The 16679-nt window shown below is 33.6% G+C and overlaps 1 long non-coding RNA gene across 1 annotated transcript; it reads right to left on the reverse strand.

Moving 5' to 3' along the window:
- Positions 1–11014: 11014 nt before the first annotated feature.
- Positions 11015–11825, reverse strand: LOC123294948. The gene is made up of 5 exons (XR_006535133.1): positions 11704–11825; positions 11490–11642; positions 11320–11425; positions 11118–11237; positions 11015–11043 (listed from the first exon to the last, which is right to left on the reverse strand). It is a non-coding gene; the product is annotated as an uncharacterized LOC123294948 (long non-coding RNA).
- Positions 11826–16679: the final 4854 nt, after the last annotated feature.

Here is a 16679-nt window from a genome sequence, read left to right on the forward strand (position 1 = left end):
GGAAACTCTTCCAATATGGGAAAAGTATTAAAAGTACAAAAAAGATGTGTGCGCGTAATGGTAAACGCTAAAGTGGACGACCATGCAAAACCCATTTTCAAACGCTTAAAAATATTAACTGCCATAGACATACATGTTATGGAATGTGCTCTGTTTGTAAAAAAACAACCAAAATCTCTTTGAAAATTTGCAATTCGAATATGGTGCAATTACTTTCTTATTGTTTATTATTAAATTCAAATTTGTCTTGTAGATCAAATGTAGGTCAAATTATAAATTTGCAATATTAACGAATTCATGCCTGCCAAGGAGGGAGAGAGGATACAGGATTTACACCCCAGAGCCTCCCATCTCCTTGAGAGACATAAATCTTTACAAGGCAGCTACGTCTTTTGAAGAAAGTTCACTGACTTGTGGCCATGTAGTCTGTACGTCCATCAGTCCACGCGACGTCCGTTGGTCCGTTTGTCTTCCGAGTCGGTGGTACGTAAGTCTGTCTGATGTCCTGGTCAAGTAGGCTCCGGTCCCTGCACCGCAGCGATGTGGAACCTAATAAAAGAAAAAAAAAGAAAAATAAACTTCAAGGGCTGTTACTTGAAGACAGTCTGATGCGATCTCAATGTACGAAGGGTGCCTATGATAACAGCCTGCATAAAAGAGATAAGGTGAGGAAGATGAGACCTGCAGACCGGAATTTGAGATAGATTCGTCTCGAGAGTGGGACGAATTCCGCCAAGGCAACCGATAATTAGGACAACCATTTTGACTGAGTAGCCAGGGTGTAGTTGCCGTAGTTCTTGTAAGAGATCAAGATATTTAGTCTGTTTTTGCTCCTCCTACGTGACTATATTCGTTTCTGCAGGCGCAGAGAACGCGATGACGTACATAGTCTTGGTTGAGATATCCTGGAGCACTATATCAGGCTTAGTAGCAGAGAGCTGCCCGGTGGTTGGGAACAAGAAATTCCAGAAGATAATGCATTTCTCGTTCTTGACGACGGGCTCGATCTCGCCTGGAGCATATGGTAGTGCTGGCGTTAGGTCTGCTGCATACTTGTGTCTCAAGAAGTAGTACAGCACACGAAGGGCAGCGTTATGGCGATGTATGTAGGTGTTCGTGGCATAAGGACATGCCGAGATGAAGTGCATCAGCGTCTCCGGCTTAGATTTGCACGCTCTTCACATAGTGGTGGAGACTGCTTCGTTACATACATACTTTTGGTGAGTGAGCGTCGCTGTCACACCATCTTGGGCAGCGATGATAAAGCCTTCTGTTTCGGACTTGAGTCCAGCTGATCGGAGAAAAGAGAACGTAAGATCAACGGAAAGACTACAGGTGTCTAGATGACAGTAGAACATTCCCTGATGGTCACGATTCCGATGATCTTCGAAGAGGGAGCGTATTTCTGCTCGTTTCACAGCTGAACGAAGTCGAGATTTGGACCAGGTTATCATCGAGATCACGAATAGACGGATCAAAAGCAAGGCCCAATTTAGACGCTGCATGTTGTGCTACAGAGAACAAGAATGCTCCTTTACCCTGTAACTCGTGATCGCGCACGAGGTCCATAAGAGGGTCAGAGCTATTTATGACCTGACAAGCTATACCTAAAACTACCCTATCATGTAGACATTCGACGGATAGGACGTGGGTGCAAACTACGATAGACTACTAATTACGGGGTACAGAAGCACGTGGGTGCAAGTGCCTCTATCAAGTTCCTTGAGCTCCCCTATTGTCCATTTAATGGAACCAAAAGAATAGAGAAGGATGGGAATTGCTGGCATATTAGTAGCACGGACCTTATGGATCCCAGACAATTCTGATTGCCAGATTTGTTGTAGACGGTGCCTATACCTGCCGCGAAGAGCTTCCTTGACAGTAGACACACTCTGAATGTGGTTTCCACCGAAACCCAAATATGTGTAGAGCTCTTCATCATCGAGATGTTTCACGATGCTTCCATCTGTGAGCTGCACGTCTGCATCGTGTTCAGGGACACGACCCCGCTTACAATGAATGACGGCACATTAATCGAGGCCAAATTCCATGCCAATTGCCTTCGTGTACTGATGAACAGCTTTGAGAGCTTGAGATAGACTGATCTCAGAAGAAGCAAAGGTTCAGGTCATCCATATAGAATAGATGAGTAACCTGATGCTTCCCATCTGTCGGGGGATCACAACGGTAACCAGTCTCTTCTAACAAGCGCAAGGAAAGGGGCATAATAATAAAGGGGCTGTCACCTTGATAGACACCACGCTTGTACGTTACCAGATCTGTTGAGACAGTACGTTTCCCACATCTAATGGTAAACTTGGTCTTCCACAAAGGTAACAGTTCTTCGATGCATCTGATGATATCGGGGTGAATTTTCAAACATTTGAGCAGCACCAATATGAGTTGGTGAGAGGTAGTGTCAAATGCTTTCCTATAATCCACCCAGGCCATACTCAGATCGCGTTGATATTGACGGGCGTCTTGACAGATACATCTGTCAACAAGAAGATAATCTTTGCAACCTGATATATCTCGTTTGGAGCCGCGTTGCTCGTATATCATCTGCCAAACCGGTTCTATGGTTGTGAGTATGCGTTTATTAAGAATGGAGGTGAACGCTTTGTACACGGTATTGAGACATGTAATCGGGTGATAATTGCTCGGAACTGAAAGGTCTCCTTTCTTGGGATTCAAAACAGTTTGTCCTTCCGCGAACAACGTCGGAAAAGTCCCGTACCCAAGGTAATATGAAGTAAAGTGCCTGGCAAGATGTGCGTGTGTGGAAGTTCTTGTGTGGAAGATTCTTCTTGCTTTTGAAAGCAAGGAATACTTCATCAGCGGTAACGGATGTTAGAACCGCTTGTTCTGCTAAGCGCCCGTTGCAGAACTTTTCGAACAGTTTGATTGGTCTTATATTTCTATCTACACTAGTCGACTTTTCATGCAAATCGATTTGCTTTATTGAAGGTGGATTCTCGACGAGGGAAGGGGGTTTCGCAAATAAACGAGAAGGATTCGAGACAAAGATCTTGTTCTCTCGAATACACTTATCGCGTTTAACTAGCTTTTTCCTGGCGAGAGCTAGTTCACGTATCTTTTCGATGTCTCGCTACTTGATAAAGAGCAGGATACCCTTGTTGAGTATGTGGTGTTGGTGCGTGAGTTCACGCGCGAAGGCTCGCACCTTAGGGGTGAAGGGTTTTCTAGCTTTCTGGTATTCTAACATACCCTCGATACGTGAGTCCGTCTGTCGAAGAGGGTCAATTTAGAGGCAAGTTGCTCTATACGCTTGGGTGTTTTCTCCCCGGCTGTCACAGTAGACTTGGGGGCAGGAGAAAGAGCACACGCAGGAGAAAAAGGCGGCCTCTCTCATCCCTTCGATTCACTTCCAACGTAGTCCTGTTTCGTTCCTCAATGCCTGTTGGGGTTTTGTCAATTTCGGTTTTCTTTAGACGTGATACTTGATCGTGTAGATGTTGCGATTTCATATGGGAAAGTACGGGATGCCTTACGCACCAGAGAGTGTGCATCCTGTCGATATATATATATAAATAATATAAAATAAAGTTCAAAAACTAAAACCCCGACTACAAAGTCACGCTCTAGAGATATGGAAATCTATATCTGATAGCAATGAAAGAGTATATAAAAACAAAATTATTTGCTAAGAAATAAAATGTTAAATCTTCTAAGGAATAAAATTTACTTCAAACTGTGAGTTTTAGTGTAACTGATCCTTTGTAGGTACGGCTTATTATTCGGCTAAAACCTTATGTATGCTTACCTGAGAGCAGGAGGTCAAAATTCGTCAAAATCTTGATTAACTTATCAAAGAATGGCTCTCTAAGGTGCATTTCTTAATCCGAAAGGTATGTAGATAAACTCGAACAACCCGCGTGATAACAGCAGTTTTGTGTCGATCTTCTTCTGCTAGTGGGATATGATAAAATGCTTGCTGAAGAACTATTTTTGAAAAAATCACGTCGGGGCCACCAATTAAAATGTTTGTAATTAATAATCATGTTCATAACGTGTTCTTTTATCGACAAAGATCATTATTATCACAATTCTATTTTTAATGTATTTACTATCGATATTGTACACTTTCAATTCTATTCCGAATTTTTAATTTTTATTTATTGTATTTTCACTTCTGTTAATTTCCTGAATTGAATTTATCTTGTTACATCATATCTAGGGTATAACAAGCATGCTAACTAATTATGTAAAAAATAAGATTTTGCTAGGCCTGCTACATATTAAATGAAGCCACATATTAGTAATTACTGGGTGAAATCGTACATTGATTGAATTGAATTAAGTTGTTATTACTATGTTTAAAATCTTAATGACTAGAGTGATACCCACCCGCTTCGCTGGGTTTAAAAGTAAAGATTGATAAAGATCTCTCGCTTATCCACTTTCTACAACACTCGAAATAGTGGTAAGGATTGTTTTACACAGATAAAATATATGTATGGTTTTATTTTTTTTAATCTATAATAGTCGTAATTATTCATAGATTATACCAAAAAAGATGGCCGTGAAACATTGTATATGGACTATTTTTACCGAAATCTGTAATTTATGGTAATATCAATTTAAATAATTAATTTTTGGGCATTTACCTTTTAGCAGGAAATTCATTTTATGAAAAAATCAAATATGCTTACTTCATCCAAAACTATTATTACGCCAGCAAAATCTTACAAAAAACAGCTAAAATCACAAAATGCGATGTAGAGCTACATTTTTTATGTTATTTGGACCCGTTAGGGAGTGTGAAAGCACGTTTTGCAAGCAAAAAAAAAGTTGTGCTACGGGCGTAATACTTGAAATTTTTGCAATTCAATTCAAAAACTATGAGCTCTTGGAATGAGTTTCGTAACATTTTGAAAATATGCTTAATATGAAACAATTAAAGCCGACCCACAGTTCTAGATGTCTAATAGTTTTTGAGATATGATGCTTGAAAAATTTTAGAAAAGTTAAAATTTTGAAACCATTAGAGACCGAACAAAAGTTAAAATGTAAACACTGTTCCTTATACCAAAATAAACAACTTTTGTTTGAAAAAATTTCAATCATTGTTTTCTCGTGCAGGGCCAAAAATGAAAATTTGAGGGTAGCTTCAACTTGCGAGGTTTATGAAAATTTCTAAAAGCAATCAAATTAGTTTTCTAGAAAATACTTCGAAAAACTGAAAAAATTCCATAATTTTCCAGTCTTCACGTATTAGGCAGGTAGCACAACTTTTTTTGCTTGCAAATCATAACTTCACACTCCCTTAAGGTGTCCAAATAACATACAAGAAAGCAGCTTTATATCGCCTTCTAGCCGCTATTTCTACTAGTCGACGCTACTTACAAATTTTCATCTATCTATCTTTTATAAAATTGGATAAAATAGACACAACAATTTTGCCCTAAATTGCTCCTGCAGAAGAAAACAATGATGTGAATTTTCCAAACAAAAGTTGTTTGTTTGGAAGAAGGAACATTTTTTTATATTTATACTTTAGTTCTATGTCTAACGATTTAATATAAGCATAATTCAAAATTTTACCATTTATGACATTTTTCAAGCATCATATCTCAAAAACTATATGGCATACGGAACTGGTGATAATATCAAAATGATGATAGCAACTAATACTAAAAAGTCATAGTTTTGGAATTGAACTACCAAAACTGAAAAAAGTTAGAAAATTTTTCAGTTTTTCGCTGATTATGCAAGTAGCACAACTTTCTTTTCCTTGCAAAACTTGGTTTCACGCTCTCCTAAAGAGTCCCAATAACATACCAAAATGTAGCTTTACATCGCTCTTTGTGATTTTAATGTAGGATTTGACAGGCGTACATTAATTTCAGTTCTAAAAAATATGTTGAAATATTTTTATTGTATAATTTTGACCCTTAAAACACCATGCACTGAACCATAATTTAAGGGCTTCAATTGACATTCAATTTTAAACACAAGCTACTATAGTGGTTAAATGAGGTTAGTTTCATTCCGCCGCTAATTTTAATTATCAGCCCCTCAATGATTTTTCACTTTACCAGCCCATCGCAACTATTAATTAAATTAATATTTATAGAGACGGTGGAAATCGAACCACCCCTAGGGATACTGCGTACGGAGTTGATTACGCAGCAACCAACTGAGCTCCTAGGGTTGGCCCTTATAGCGGCTGCAAACTTATTATTCTTAACTACGATTTTTGAGGACGCAAACTGAAAATCGATTACCGAAGCGGTCGGGCAGAAGCTAGTTCGATATAAAAAAAACGGTGCTTTAGAGACTGAATTTAAATGGGTGCCCGTGGACTTAAAATCACTACAATATATAGCATTGCTTTGGCAAATTTCGAGCATCATTTCGGATTTGGATAGAATTTCTTGCCCTTTTCGACTAAATTTTTTGAACAAAAGCTATGGTATTTTTATGAAAACATTTTTGTTATGTTAATCAAACTGATCGGAGCAGTTAAAGAGACTGGTTATAAGCATTTAACTGCTTCTAAACAGTTTCATCTGTCTTCAAAAGTCTACTACAGTATACTGTTAGCAAAGTTTTCGAAAAGTGGTGATAGAACTAAAACTTGTACAGACAAAAATGTTCCTTATAAAATTTCCAAGAATTTTTATTCGAACTTATAACATATTTTCAAAAACCCAAAGAATTCGACACAAATCTGCAGTGATGGATCAAACTTGTAACGGCTTTAGTTCCGAATAGGGTTTTGTTCGGACTCATGTTCATACAAACGGTTTATTGAGTTTGAATGTCAAGAATACACACTCTGTATGTATAAGGCACGATCAAAAACACGTTCAAAAATCATACAATTTTATCAGAGTTTTATTTCATATATATTTTTGAACAGCGATGAATTCTGGCATAGTACCGTTTACGTGCAAGGTTGATCGAAATTTATCTCGTAAATATTCACTGAATTGTAATATAGATGTTTATAATTAAATTTAAATTATATATTGTATTATATGATATTATATGATAACACACATAATGTATTACTATTTTGATGATAATTTGATAATAATTTTTATGTATATGATGATGGTACACTGGTGTAAACCCACACTGTTAGGTTTATTACGCTGTAACATAATTATTATTATTATTATAAATATTTTATAGTGGACATATACTATTTTATATTTTTATTACCTATGTTCATACATTATTTAATATGCTGAAAAATTATTGTATAATGATTCATTAACATTAGAGTGACTTCCATGAGTTTTAAATTATTTGTTTGTACCACGGCTACGGTGAAGGCTATGTGTGTCTCCGGTATGTATGTATGCATATATGCTTCTCTGTTCCCTCATAGCTTCGAAACTACTGATCATAATTTTACAAATGAAAGCGTCTTAATCGTAAACTGCTTATAGGCTTAAAAAATATTCGTATTTACAACGACAGTAAATAAATTAAGAATATAATACTGTATATAACCTCTTTGTACAAAACAAATATAATAGCAGACACAAAATTTCTATGCATCATGAGATTATGGCATATGACTATGACCAGAACACACTCGTTCATCATATCGCATCCACTTACACGCTAGTAGATCCCTCACGCTCTCTATGTATATAAACTCTTTGATTCAAAGTATGTGCACTATACTGCAACCAATAATATTCGTCTTTCCCAGATTCTGACGAACCACACATTCCTTTGACAAAATAGAAGCAATACAATAGAAAAAAAATAGCTTATACGATACAATCAAATTCGTTTTTTCATTTTTATATAATAAATACTATAAATAATAACATGTACATGAAATAAATTCAAAGTTTAATTATTAATTTAATCATCATTAAAAAAAACAAGAGTTGAAAAAAATAAATCGAATATTACTTGTATACTGTAATCAATAATAATAAACTTCAGGAAATAAAGGGTGATAATTTGATAAACAACGAATATCAATGATTTAATCGCATCCAAAGAAATTTTACTCCAATATAGAACTTATATTTCATCAAATCATTACCTGAATTCTGGGCCAAACCACTGTCGTCTTGCTACAATTTAACGGGCATTCATCTGGTGACCGGCTAGAAACAAAAAAAAAACTTCAAATGGAAATTAACTAAAATATTCAACAACGACTAGTCAGTCCGTCACACTACATAGACTCGTTGACTATTTGTAATTTTTTCACTTTAATATAAGACTCTATGTAAATCAAAGTACCATGTAGAAAACCCCAATATAATTAAAAACAAGTGAAAACAAACAATTGGCTGAGTTAATTGTTGAAATACCATGTATAGACAGTATTGATTACGTACTCAATAGTTAAAAGTACAGAAAGTATAACAGGAGTGTGGTGCAACACTGATAACCGATATTCCCATATAATACTTACTGTAAAATGATCTGAACTAATTTAGACCCTCGCGAGTAAGCAATGATGTTTACGAACAAAAGTTTCAGCTTGATATCTCTTTGCGTTTTTGAATTACCGTGCTTATAGACAGACAGACGGGCAGACAACCGGAAATGAGCTGATTAGTTGATTTTATGAACACCTATACCAAAATTTTGTTTGTAGCATCAATATTTTTAAGCATTAAAAACTTGGGAATAAACTTAATATACCTTGATATAGTTCGTATCTACCTATACCATGTAGTATACCATTTTACTACATGGTATAAAAAATAATATTAAAAAACAAAACTCCAACGACAACTAAACTACGCTCTCCAAAGTATGAATCAAGAAGATATTAATTTGTAATTGTTATGAGAAGTCAAATCGTCATTACAGTCGGGGGACCGTTTTCTGTATCTTAGAGATCCTGCGACGGTAATAGAGATTTTTTTTTATCATAACAATTTTAAATAAAAATATTTTCTTGTTTTGTACATTTTAGAGCTTGATTTTGTAGAAGTTAGGATTTTCGTTTCTGTACTAAATTGTTTTTTTGACATCAAAATAAAAATAAATCTTTCTTTTTTTAAAATTTACATATAAGGAATTGTAAAAATAAATAACAAAACAAATAATTAATTCGCGATAGGTTAATGGTTTCGAGGTTTCACGGCCTCGCATGGTGTGATATGGCACTCTACTTGTTGTGTGATCATAAGTGGACAATTGATACTCATTATCACTCGGCAAGTTAAACTCATTACCACTCGCTCTTAGATAATATGAGTTTCGTCGTAATATATTATTGTTTTCATTCGTAATTGCATACAATCTTTTGTCTATTTGTTTAAAAATTTTAGCAGGTTTCCATTCTTTATTATATTTGTACAACACATTATCATTTATATTAAAATTGGGTCTACATTTAGTTCTCTTATCAAAATATTTTTTAGTTTTAAATTTACTATCATGTAAATATTTTTTGTAACCTGTTACAATTTTGGTTTTAGTTTTGCATGTGTAACGGGTAGTTTAGTTCGGATAAGTCTGCTTTGCAATAATTGAGCTGGGGTTCAGTTGCTACCTAATACTGGAGTGTTTCTGTATAATAACAACGCATACTTTATGTCGTCATTGTTTAAGCTACATTTTTTAAAGATATTTTTTGCAATTTTAATGCCAATTTCGGCCATGCCATTTGATTGCAGATATCTGGGGCTAGAGTACAAAAAATCAAAATTCTAGTTTCGAGCCAATTCTTTACATTCCACAGAAGAAAACGGATTATTATCAGCAACCACTATTTTGGGTATGCGAAAATGTGAAAATATTGATTTTAGTTTTTTAATTGTATTTTCGGTTTAATTGTATGTACCTGCTGTAAAAGGCATTAACTCTAACCATTTAGAAAAGGAATCATAAGCTACTAAGTACAGCTTGTTTTAGTCATAGAGCTTAGCAAAATGAAACTGCATTTTATGCAGAAAGCAATCCCAGTGATACTAGGGACTAATATGAATGATTTCATCCGAGGAAACACAAATTTCATCCACTGGAATTCAAGATGGCGGACCTTTTAAAAAATGGCGTCTGCATAATTTAAAAAACTTATAGAATCAAAACGGTTGCACCAATTTAAGTGATTGAGGTGTCAATCAATTTTAATTGACATCTCTAATCAAACGAACAACATCACATTAAAAAAATAAAAATGGCGGCCGAATATTAAGAAAAATGTGTATTTTTTCCATAAATTTTTTCATTCTAGTGAAAATAACAACTAAATATCCTATGATATGGTCACATATTTTTTTATTTAAATAAAACCTGATAATATTAGCTACAAAATTAAAAAAATTGCTTGACAATCCGTCAAGTAGTTTTTGAACTATACGCATTACAAAAGAAGCGCCTGGTTTTGAAAGCCTTCATAGTACGTAGTGTGATGTGAGGACCCTGTGCTAACTTGAGGGGGAGGGGCAAAAACACAAACATTTTCGAACTTCTTACAGTTTTTCGCTTATATCTCTTACTTAAGCCAATTTTGTGTTCTATAGTCGGCTACAAAGTTGTAGAATATGAAAATATCACCGATGAAAATATCACCGCATGCCCTAAGACTAATTTTAAAATCCAATATATCTATACCCACTTTAAAGAATGGAATATTGGGAATCTCGTGTGGTATCAATGATTCTTTAATATTGTTATTTTTAAATCTTTCGCAAGATTGGAATTTATAGACAAATTTTTCAATATCACTAGAAATACCTGACCAATAAACATGTTGTCTTGCTAGCCTTTTTGTTTTATCTATACCAATATGACCTTCGTGAAGTTTATTTAATATGTCAGGTCTAAGTTTTTTAGGAACCAATAATCTACAATTGAAATAAGCTAATCCGTTTTTAAACCACAATTACATCTATAAGTTTTTACAAAGTTAATAATTCTCCATGCAATTTATTTTTTGGCCACCCATTAATATTGTATTCTAACTCTTGTTTTAACACCTCATCTGTTTTTGTAGTATAAGCAATTTATTTTTTTCATCTGATAATTGATTATCAGCGTTTACCTCAACAATATGAACTGTTATGTAGTGAATCTGCTAAAAGTACCCTAAAATAATAATATAATATATCATAATAATATAATATAATATAATATACCCTAAAAATAATTAGTATATTCACCCTTATTTATAGGGAAATTTCATCATAGTCACTGCATAACATAATTTCATACAAACATAATAGTTATGTTTTTTTTCAACTGGTTGGTGACAATTTTGCCTCCAAAATCCCACCTACATCCTAAAACAAAAAAACAACGATCTCACCTTTTTAATTAATTATTATCTGAACTTCGTAGTGAAGACACATATAAAATTATTACTAAAACTGTTTCAATCGAGTAGAATTATTCAAATTGTTTCAATCGAGTAGCATTTTAAATTGTTTTCAATCAATTGTATTTCGATTTTGTACTTCTGGATAAAAACCTAGAACAAATAAATTATCATTAAACAAATTCGTCTTTTTTATTATTCAAAAATACGAAATTACCTGTGGAAGATACGTCCAACACGTGGGCTTCAATTAGGAGTTTGTCATCCAGGAATTGGAGAATATTAAATTAAAACTCCAATTATATGATGGTTTTCGGCATGTGTTAACTCCAACAGATTGAACACTCAACATTTTACAGGTAAACATAACCTACAATTTTATCCAATATAGTGAAAATTTAATTGTAATTATTCCACTAATACGAACGCACCTAAAAGTTTCGCCAACACAGGAACAGATTGGACATTCATCCAAATCGACGTCGAATTATACAAACGATAAATTCCATGTTCATCGTACACATATGTATTTGACATTTGAGTTTCTAAAATTTATTACTAACAACTGTCAACAAGTAAAGTCAGACTCAGATAAACTGAACCATATGTGAATTAAACGGATAGTACCGTACCCAAATTTGAACATTTAATCGACGTCGTTTGGACTCGTGTCTAACTCGTTCAGCCTGCATGAACCCAGGTTTGTCAACATCAAGCTTGCTAGTCAACCAGCCACAAAGGACCTCTGGGAAATTGGGTGTCCCATACAAATTTCCACATTTAACACCCTCACACGTGACGGACCCCAAAACTCGAACACCGGTTCACCAATAATTGGGAACCAGGGCAACTACATAGCAGAACTAATTCATTATTTACAAAATCGTCGTCTTCATCATCTTTTATTGGACTGAATCGCGAAAGCACATGAGCCACATGCATTTTTTTTCCGGGTATATATTCTTTTTTCTTTTCATTTTTTTTCAGGTTAGTTTAATTCGATATTTTAGCAACTTTAAACGAATTCGTTGCAAACGCGGTGAGGGTATTGCCACTGTCAGCTTCTCGAATAAAGTCACCAAGAACTTATGATTTGTTAAGATTTCTATGTCACGAGCGTAAATTAAATGATGATATTTACGCGTTCCAAATATTAAAGACAATAATTCCCTCTCAATTTGAGCGAAATTTCTTTCTGTATCTGACAGACTTCGTGATTCATAGCTTATGGGTTTATTTATGCTGCATCAGACAACACCCTAAACTGACCTGACTCTCGTCACATTATAACGAGGTAGGTAATTTCGAATCCAAATTTTTTAAAATTGAAATTTTGGTTATGACTTTTTTAATATCATTTAACATTTTTTCATGGCACGGAAGCAAGCACCATTTAATTTTTTTTTTTAACTGTTCACTTAAAGGTGATAAAAGATCAGAAAGATTGGGAATAAATTTTCTAAGATAATTTATCATGCCCAAAAAATTTTTTAAGTCCTTTACAGATTTAGGTGAACTTAGTTTTAATATTGAGCCAACATACTCTTATGCCGGACTAATTTCTTGATCTGTAAAATTAAGACCGAAATATTTAACTTCGTCCGATTTAAATTGAACTTTATTTTTATTAAATTTAAAAATTTTTTTCTCTTGCCCTATTATTTACCCGCTGTAAAATTTTATAACGTATTCTTCCGTTGGCGCATAAATTAATAAGTCATCAAAATAAACCATAAAATTGGCTATATTTTTAAAATTTTTCTCATTACGCTACTGAAATTCCTCAGGGGCACTAGAAATCCCAAACGGAATTCTTAGAAATCGATAGAAACCTAACGGTGTCGAAAATGTGCAAAGTTCACTTGATGATTTATAAAGTTTTATATGATAAAAACTCATCTTTTAAATCCTGGACAGTGAATATTTAGATAATTTAGAAGCCATTTTATCCACTTTAGGAATTAGTTTATTTTTTCGAATGATAGCCTTATTTTCGTCACGGGGTCTAAACACACTCTTAGCGTATGATATTTTTTCCTACAACAACAAGATTACTAACCCACGATTTTGGTTCACACTTTGATATAACGCCGCTTGCTTCTAACTCATTTAATTTTAATTTTGGTTTGTCGTTTAAAGCTAAAGGTACTCTTTTCTAGGTAATTTGATTGTAGGTTTTACGGTTGGATCAATTTTAATATTGCGATAACCAGGAAATGAACCTAAACTAGTAACGTCTCGCACACCTTGAATGATTCTATCCATTACCATTCTTCTTTATATTCATAATCCTTTACAAGATTTTTTAATTCTGTGCGGAATGATTCAAAAGTTTCTCCATCTTTTTTATTTCTTCTGTTAAACAGGAAACTACTACGCACGAAATTTTTTTGTGGTTGTACATAGTTTTCAAACTTTTGTAAAACTACATCAAATTTATCTTTTTCCCCTTCATCAAACTCGAATGTGTTATACAGATCTTTACCTTTAGATCCAATAAAATTTAATAAAACTGCTGTTTTTATTCCACTCGACGTTTTGGTGTCGGAAATAATGCTGCTGAATAAATGCTGCTTTTATAAAAATTTCTGATTCTCTCCTGAATATTGTCCAGTTTTCAGCCAAATTGCCTCCAAATTTTAATTCACTCGGACGAGAATAGAATTCCATTTTCCCACTTATTATTTATTAATTTAATTTCTATTTTTATTTCTAGAAGAAATTTATTAAATTGCATAAAGCACCGTTATTAATTGTTTAATTTTAAGTAATTATTACTGATTTAAACGATCACGTGATTCAAAAATCTGACTGCGGCATGTTATATTCGAGACGTGTTGTCTGAGCAATTGTTCTTTATTGAATGTTTAATTATTACAAAAACAAGTAATACTTATCAGATAAACAACAAATGGATAATTCTAAAATAGTTATATAATATTTAACACAACAAAAACTCGTAGAGCTCTGAAACTTGCACACGTTCCTAATAAATACTTACTTTACATTAAAAAAAAATATTAGCATTATTGTTATCTTTCGTGCAATGACTACGATCCCGTTAAAATCGAGTATTTCCGCATCCCAAAAAATGGACTTTTTTCAAAGCCCGATTTCGTCATCAAAAAAGAAAAATATCACTTGCTGCTAAAATATCTTACTCGAAGAAGACTAGCAAAAGAGATTAAGCCGCCAAAAACCGCTCTGCCAAAGTCACTCGATTAAGAGGAAACTTTTTACGAAATGTGCCCTCTTCCCAAAAAATGCGACATTTCGAAAAGTTTTTTCCTATAAAAAAATTCAAGTTTTGTGAACCTATTACTCATAACTTCACTATATTTCAACTTTTTAAAATCGAAAAAGAAAAAAAAGTTACCAGCAAATGAAATAATGACTATTTTCGCTCACTTTTTCAAGTTTTCTCGACACTTACGCATCCAAATCAGTCTTACCAGACGTCAATCGATAGGTTTTTTTGATATCTAGAACATTCAAAATTAATTTTTTTTATTCGGCGGCAACTTTTTTTTAATCGCATTAATGGCACTTAGGCATTTTTTAACCGTAAGCGAAAAACGCTATGTTTCTTGGCTTGTTTCCTTCTACAACAACGTATTTTTTGGCTACTGATATTGGATTATAATGTCCATAATTACAAATAATATAAGACTGTATGTAAATCAAAATACCATGTAGAAAATACGAATAAATTAAAGATTTTTTAATTCTAATTTATTTTCTGTCCTAGTAAATCAAAATATTTTTGTACCCTAAAACTAGCTGACGATTAAGATGCTTTCAACAATATCTCATTTGTAAAATTTATGACAAAGAGCATAGAAGCTATGAGGATGAACATACAATTTCAACTTTACGTCTGCATTGTGAGCGGAGTTTTGGAGGGTTGTGTCATCAGAAACATTAATATGGCGATTGGTTAGTGGTAGGAAAACTTTAGATCAAAACCAGAATTGTCTTGCAAACTCAGACGCCAATTTTCCACTATGCTTGTATTTCACACTTTGATGGGTTTAATTATTTAGCAAAGTACAACAATAAATGTGTAGGAGACATAGGTACCTCGATTTGATCTTGGTCTTGCTTATCAATATAGAACGTTGATAAATGGCCATTTTAAGATCGGGTTGTATGGTGTTATTGGCTTGATCTTTTTTTCAATTTCCTTGTCTGTATAGCTAACCACGAAATGGAAAATTTGGTCCTCGAAACAAGTAATTCTCTTAGCTGACATTTTACAGGTAGCAAAAAGGTGGTAGAAATTGTTTTTGTCGCCTTTGAAATTGCGAGGAAGAAAGTGAAGATATCTTCTAATGAATAGCCATAACTAAAATAATAAGGCAACGTAGCAAATTCTAATGTTTATATTGAAAGCGCTGCTCAATATAAACTATAGCTCAAGAAAATTCCCATGAAAGGCTGGAATGGGCTTGAACGTATTTTTAGGTTACTTACACTATTTTTAAAATTTATAACCTTAAGTAACGCTTCTTTATTTCTCGAAATTTTGAAAGAAATAAAAAACAGTTTCATCCATCTACCATCCCAATAATTTTCAAAAATAAAAATATAAATGCTCTTAAAATGGTCCAAATGGCTTGTTTTTCCAAAACTTTGATATAAATTTAGTGAGGTATTCAGGTTTGAAATTTCACGTACTTTTCACGTGTAAACGTGGTTTACAAAAATTATAATGGCATTTACAAAGAGGCAATTCAAAATTACTTAGTATTATGGAGCCTTGAAAAATATTTTGATTTATTTTTAGTCGTAAATATAATGGAAATCTGCTTGAAAAATTGAAGGTCAAGCAACATTGGAGATAGAACATAAAATAATAGTCCATTAAAAAAAAATTGCCCAATAGAAATTTAAATTCTGAGTACTCATGGTGTGGTATATGGTATAGCTTAGAAAATTGTCTTGTAATCATCTATTTCAACCACTATCTCAAAAAATTTTGAGCTTTATACGAGCTATTATTTTACTATCATTAAAAATGGACAAACCAAATTTCACAGGGGGCATTTTCACACTTCAAATGATATTAGCCAGATTTTATTTCGATCCTTATGCCAGGAGATGTACTAGTTTAAAGATAACAGTAGCTCTTTCAATCTTTTCGATTTATTCGTAGCGCAGGAGCTGCGTAAGCAAAGCGAATTGTCTCAAAGATAAAAAATAACACTTTTTTCTTAAAATCGAATAGTGTTTAGAGAAAGAGTATTTTTTTAGTAAAAACTGATCAAAAATACAAACATATTTTTATTTCGAAAAAATTCTAAATTTTGTACTTTGCGAATTCTCATTAACAAACTTGACCTTTTTAATACCCAAAAAATAATGTTTAATGCGTGAAAAATTCGACGCATATGCATAACACGTGAGC

Source organism: Chrysoperla carnea, chromosome 3, assembly GCF_905475395.1.
Source record: "Chrysoperla carnea chromosome 3, inChrCarn1.1, whole genome shotgun sequence".
NCBI classification, from domain to species: domain Eukaryota; kingdom Metazoa; phylum Arthropoda; class Insecta; order Neuroptera; family Chrysopidae; genus Chrysoperla; species Chrysoperla carnea.